The sequence below is a fragment of the Ostrea edulis genome, chromosome 8 (genome assembly GCF_947568905.1).
Source record: "Ostrea edulis chromosome 8, xbOstEdul1.1, whole genome shotgun sequence".
In the NCBI taxonomy this organism is placed as follows: domain Eukaryota; kingdom Metazoa; phylum Mollusca; class Bivalvia; order Ostreida; family Ostreidae; genus Ostrea; species Ostrea edulis.
The window spans coordinates 21827519-21834747 of NC_079171.1; the positions used below are offsets into that span (position 1 = coordinate 21827519).

At 37.1% G+C, this 7229-nt stretch overlaps 1 non-coding gene across 1 annotated transcript; it reads left to right on the top strand.

Moving 5' to 3' along the window:
• The first annotated feature begins 6804 nt into the window (after positions 1–6804).
• On the top strand, positions 6805–6877 carry Trnat-ggu (transfer RNA threonine (anticodon GGU)). Its single transcript has one exon. It is a non-coding gene; the product is annotated as a tRNA-Thr (tRNA).
• The last annotated feature ends 352 nt before the right edge of the window (positions 6878–7229 follow it).

Genomic DNA, 7229 nt, shown 5'->3' on the forward strand with positions numbered 1-7229 from the left:
ATACACATTGCTATTGTTTGAATTTTACAAAACGGTTCTTTATATGTACATTTGTATTTCAAACGGCAATGTTCAGACCGCTCTGTTATACACAACTAAGCTTGACTGGTCCTTTCATATCAAATTCTGTAAACTCATATACAGTCTATATACTATATCTATTTGGTATGATCATATTCCAGACGTGCAAAGGGTATCGGTCTCCATGATCTTTAATAAAAATCTTCACTACTAATATTGTTCTTGTTAGAAATAATGAAGAGGCATCTCGCCGAAAAACTTGATGCATTATTTTATATGAAAAGATTGTTCAAAGAAAACAAAACGTGGGGACGGGCCCCCTTCCCCTCCTTCATCCTTTGTACGTTTTCAAATACATGTAGCATATACCTGTCATAGTCAGTTGTTTGTTTGAAGTACAGACAAATTGAAAACACGATTACATTTCATTGTGTGTAGCGTGCTGTGGACAGCAAACCATTTTACAATCATGCTTGACACAATGACAACGTTTATCTAACACTTGTTCTAACCATATGTACATGTATTTAAGTAAACAGTCCTTGTAAAATTCCAGGCGGTGTTTTGAAGACTTGCAACCGGGTCATTGTCTTCCGTAAACGCAGACCTATAATGTTTTACCTTTTGTGCCCCCCCCCCCCCGATTATTATTTTCAGTCTCATTTTGAAACTAAAAACGAAATCAAATTCGCTGTCAAAACACATTATCGTTCACAAGTTCTTTCTAGTTCACGATCAACGCGGATCTTACTGTGTAGTTAAGTTGGGTTTTTTTTTTATTGTGTTGCACATATTTTTGCTGTGTCGGACAAAATTTTTACTAAGTCGGAACAGTAGTCAATACACAAATGGAAAACCCCGATGACTCGTGTAGCCTAGAGGTTAATGATGTGGCCTCTAATTATATATTGCAGCATGCAAAAGTATTGATTTTCTTGACCTCTAACCGCTATGCGAAGGTTACAATGCAAAGGCGCCCTAGCCAAAATGGTTTCATGTACAGATTCTTATTACTTTTTGGAATTTTGAATTTCTTAATAACCACTCTAATTATCACAGACGCAGATTCAAACGAGAATTTTAAATAGCTGAAGAATGACCTGCTTCTGTGTCCCACTTTCCCCCAGAAAGAGGACAAAAATGTCACCTGTTTATACATATCTTATCCACTGTCCAACAAACTGTATTTCCGAGAGAGAAATGCCCCAGTGGATATGAATGTAAACCACGTACTAGATCGGTTGCAAAATCACAACTTCTTTAAACACGACCTCCTTACTACAGCGATGCATAGATTTGCCTATAGGTGGCGATAAACCGGAAACGCGATGACGAAAGCAAAATCCAACTGCTGGCAATAAAGCAGCTACGCGCTTTAAAGAGGATTGGAAGTTCTCAAGGTGAAGCTAAAAATATTTCAACGTTAAGGTAACTCCATACTCGCAGTTTTATCTGATATACCTTTAAAAGGGTATTTAGTTTCATTTATTAGAGTTAAAACTAACAAATTATCAAATAAAATATATAGACCATCACACTTTTTAAGATGCGATAATATATAAACAGAACCATATATCTAAATTCCCCACGTCTCAAAGATGCTTCCTACTAAATTTGAAAATAATTGAAATTGAATTTATCAGGAAGATCAAAATGTTCAACTATAGACACACGACGGACGTAGATCAGTTGCAATAAGTGACTCAGGCGACCACAATAAGCTTTGAATTCGCGACTTGGTGTATTAAATTTCCCCCGCCCCTGAGCATTCTAACAACACACTGGTACGTTCTTTTACGTTTTACTCCAGAAGTGTCCATCCATCTAAAAACGTTACCTGCAATATATCAAGTGCTACACATTTAATATGTACATGAAGCTTATGGGTGAGGGTCCCTTATCGCTCACCGTGACATGGGACCTCCGTTTATAAGGTCATATTCCGAAGAAGGAGTGTTTCTACTATTCTCAGAGCATGGCTCACACTCCAAGCAAACGATTAACATCCCTCTCATATATTACACTGCTAAAAAACAATTTCAACTCCAAGTAAAACGAGGAGCGTTACATTTACTTGTAAATCAATGATTTTGGCAAACATGATACCAGATTAAAACCAAATCAGAAATCGACAAACATCACTGTCTCCTATACAGTCTTTAAAATTTATCAAGCCGCAAGATGAAATGAGGATCACTCTTTCTATAGTTATGTTGTAAAATATTCAAATGGATCTAAACATAAAACGGGTATGTGATGAGCAACTGACAAAACAAGTGGATGTTATAGGGGTTTCAACAGTCTCATTTAATGTATTTAACTACGTGTCTTTCCGTATTCTCTAATTCATCACAAATTAACATGTATAATAACATTTTTTTTCAGTTTCGAACAGGAAATGATTTGGTAATACACACTGGCATACCGACATTTACTTTATTAGCCCTACCCCACCCCACCCCCACCCCCTTCGGTAGATTAATGAAGAAATACAATCCGTTGAATACACTAGAAACTTCGGAGTTAGTGTTAATATTCTTAAACCATTCGTAAATGTTCAACATGAAATGAATTATTTCTTTTGAAGTATTGTCTCAAAGTGTCATACTGAAGTTTTCAAATAATCAAATCTGGTTTGACAACAGGTTAAAAGTTTGATTGATTGGTTGTAAATTGCTTAACCTAAACTCTCCCGAGAACTTTTGATTTACAAGGAGACATCATCATTACCGGTGAAGGGCTGCAACTTTTAAGCTTATCCTCGGCGCTTACGGCCTTTGAGCAGGGAGGAATCTTTATCAGACCACACCTGCTGTGACGCAGTGCCTCGATTTTTGCGATCTCCTCCGAAGGACCGCCCCATTTAGTCCCCTCTAATGACAAGCAAGAGGTACTGAGGACCTATTCTAACCTGGATCTCGAATAACACATTCAGCGAGATAAGGAATGAAAAATTATTGAGTGACACTTTAAAAACTACACATGTACATGTACAGCCAACCAATAATTTTTACATAAATGTGTAATAATGAACAAATGATTAGGACACCAATTGAATAACACTTCTAATTGCATGTACATAAACGTATTTCCATTATACTATTTTAATATTTAAAATTACCGCGGATGTAAACACAAATAGTGAACGCGACAAACGCTGTAAGAGCAGTTCTGTATAATGCTGCGCTACATTAATACGTTGGAATTACAACGGTAGAAGAACTTTGTATGGTATTATTTCAAAGTCGGTTCAAGAACGTTTTTGAGACAAAATGAATTTTTGGAATATAATCTCAGACCTACACATGAATAGTGAGGAGGACAACATGTAGAGGAGGAAAAGCGTGGATGCATCTTGGATGGACTGTTGGAAAGTTTCTCTGAACTGAGGTACATGTTTTACGGATTCTTACGAGTAGTTTACAGGTCTTGCCACCAGTTTCGATACTTACAGATTGTTACAAGTTATTTACGGGTTATTCACGAAAAATGAAATCCCTGGACAATCGTGATTTTTTTTTTGACATGTCAAAAAAGTTCTCCTTACTTGCACGGATCCTTACGAGTGTGTGTGAGTTGTGACGAGTTATTAACGGATACCGACGAGTGATTTACGAATGCTTGTGATTAACTACGGGTCGGAGATCCGTAAGAAGTCGTAAGAAAAATCCGTGAGTGTGAAGGTGGTGTTCATAGAAACTCTAAAGAGTAAAGGGTTTATGCAGCGGAAACTTGCTAAACACTTAGGTTTCCGCATCGTTTCTGCACTACTGAAACTAGACGCCACCTGTTACAGGGGACTGTAAATCTAATAACATCGACGACGTTATTCCGAAAAAGCGACCGTCGGAAGGCAGCATCAGAGTATTAGCAATGCAATAATGTAACGTATTTTTCCAAAATTAGGAACAGGTAAATGGTATTTATTATATATATGAATGAAACGACAAAATTGTCACTTCTTTACTTGCAAAATATGGTCTGTTTTTTTTGTTTGTTTTTTTTTATCACAGCCGATTTGGGTCAATAACGTTCTTTGTTCTTACACGAATCAAACAAAACACAACACTTTCGCATACTATGTTTTATTAAAGATTCAATGACTTATGAAAACATTATTGAATAATGATACTTCCATTTTTGGAAGACATAATTAGTAGAACAGTAGTGTTGTAAGACATTCCCCTATTTAAAAATTGAAATGATAGGGATTAAATTTCAATAAAGATTTTTCGTTTAAAGTGCAATCAGAGACAAGAAATATTTGTTAAACATGTACATATGGGTCTTTCCCATACTCAAAGATAGAAAGTGATGTGACATCTGATCTGAAAATTAATTACCAACACTGTATGTATGTGTAAAGCTTGACCATCATCCAAAAAAGCATCATCTATTGATATCCATCACACATGTTGTACGTGTATATGCAAAGTAAAGACCCCTCTTCTAGTCTTTAACATAAAATAATTGCATGTCATCTGTCAAATGAATACAATAATGAAAGTTGAAAATAAATGTCTGGGATAATGTATAGTATACAACTCTAGGTACTTGTAAATGTAAATAATTTTAACTTACATAAAAAGCAAGGCACTAAAACTAGTAATTTTAATAGTTCGCAAAGAATTACAGGGTTTGAAAAAGGAAGTAAGAAAAACCAACTCTGAACGACTTAATGTTTTACAGAGGAGAGTAGATTTGAAACCTTAACGTAGTTCCACACTCCTGTGACGTCATGGGATTTTTGCAAAGTCAAGGATTTAATGACAGAAACATAAACCTTGTTGGAATCTTTTTCAGTAGTTATTGTAAAAAATCTTGTTAGCCATAAAATACTTCAAAAGTCTTAGATATATTTGAATAGTATGTTTCAAAATATTGAATCCAAGGACAATAACTCTGTTTTCATTAAACTATTGATCAAGTCCATAATGCGATAAATTTCCTTTATTTTTGACAAACATTTTACCAAGGTGATAAGGAATCATTGTCTGTGTCTTTCCATGAAATTACATAACATTTTAATCCCGAGTGATTTTAAATAGCTCAGCTGTATGGTGCCAGACTTAAGTTTTTTTTATGGGGGTATACATAATCTGGAAGCTATAGATTTGAAATCATTGAGGAAAGGTATGGATTTTCCCCATAAATAACTATAACAGATGTAACTCTACTAATATAAACAGAAAAAAATGATATGTAAACCCTGCTATAAGGAAAATGCATCCACATTTGTTTGTTTTTTAACATTTTGGAGAATAACGCTTATTCAATAATTTTGCACATACAGTTACTATTCCAAAACTTGATGAACATATTGAAAATCACATGTGTTTTAGTTATTGACATGTTTCCCGATAAATAAATGCAATTCAAAAAATATTTTGTTGTTTTTATATTAAAATAACAACAAATAATACAGATTAATTCGCCTTTATGCCAGATTAATCTCATTTAATTGACGGAAGAATTGTTTTCCAATGTTGGCCGATCTAAAAAAAAAATTAATCAAAACCAAAGCCATCATAGTACGAGTTAATGTGCAGATAGCACTTCCTTTTCCGTTCCAGACACGAGCAGATTAGCACTGAAACATAGCAGATGCTCTCTAAGAATTTTCCATCGACATCATCATCATGCCTCACAATAGGAGAATTTTCCATCGACATCATGAGAAGTACTACTGACGGGGTGTAATTCGCCACTGTCGAGGAGGCCTCACAATAGGAGAAGCGGAAGGGAGTGATTTGAGAACTTCATCTTCCCAGCTCAAGCACGGGGGAGACGACGCGCCATGAGATACGGAACGAACAACCGCTCCAACACATCAACGTCAAATACCACAGCAACAGTGACTGACCCTATCGACCCACCACTTTGGGAATGCATCGACGAGGAAACAGGCACTCTATTGGGTGAGTCAGAAACCAATATTTTGCTACCTCCAGCTCCAGTCGACAAAATATTCCCACATACCCCAATTGGCGCCCACGTGCCACAATATAAAATCAAAATATTCCCACATACAACACGTACAAGTAGTGCCGAAATCAGGGCTCTCCATTTCATAAATCTAATTCAAACCCCGAGTTTTTTCAACCCAACTGGCGCCCACGTGCCACGTAAAATCTGGGAGGGTATATATATTCATCGGTCTAATCTTTTGAAATCTGCGTGGGAAATCTAGGATCTCGTGGACACGCTCGGTCAGATTCATATACAGTTTTTTACTAAATTCATCATAACAAAAAGAGCCATGTACTCTAACAATTCCACACTGTGTTTGTGTGTTGGTGATCCCTGCTTGTAACAGGTATATGTACTTTTCATGCTGCTCCTTGGGGGCCCCTGGTTGGGGGGTGGGGTGTTTTCTATACGCGATGACCCCATGTGCCTAGTGAAGCGAATCCTCGCACATGTTGTCTATTGACGAATAACGTCTGCCTGTAATTTTCTAGCATTGGGTTAGAAATGTACAAAACAAGGGTCCATGAACTCTTGAAATACTGGAGGGATTTAGAATGGCAGTCTACCGATCTGGGAACGGGTGGTTTACATATATGAACAGTCGCGGATCCACACTCATCTGGGGAATCATAAACTCCGGATAATTCTGTCCCTCACGACAATTACCTACCCACACAGGCCCAGAATCAACACTAATATATATCTTAAAGTTGTCCGTATTAGGTGGGGGTGTAATTCCTCTTGCAACATATCTGTTGCCAATCTTGCTTGTTTAGACCTGTGTAATCCGGGCTATACGGACCATGGATATCGGCCTGGATAGCTCAGTGGTTAGAGCACCTGACTGGTAATACAGGGGTTCCGGGTTCGTTTCCCGGTCCAAACAAAAACAAAACAATCTCTCCTATATTGGGTTGGAGATTACCTGATGTCCGCAAGTCAAAAAAAAAATTCTATAGCACTAGTTTGTACTAGTGCAAATCCGGAAATCAATCTTAAATTGGTTAAGACTTTGGCAAGATTTGTCTGAGTCTCTTAGATGTGTTAACTTAAATTGTGGTCGATTACTTGCTGGTTAAGTGTTTACTGACTATGACTTCCTGATCTTCTAAACACATGATGTGCCTTCGGGACTGCCGTTCTTTGAACGAGCACAAATTCCTGTGGATTCGAACGCCGAATACGCATCACGAGAACGGGTTCGAGGTGCAAGGACGGCAAGTAGTATGGTCTAAGAA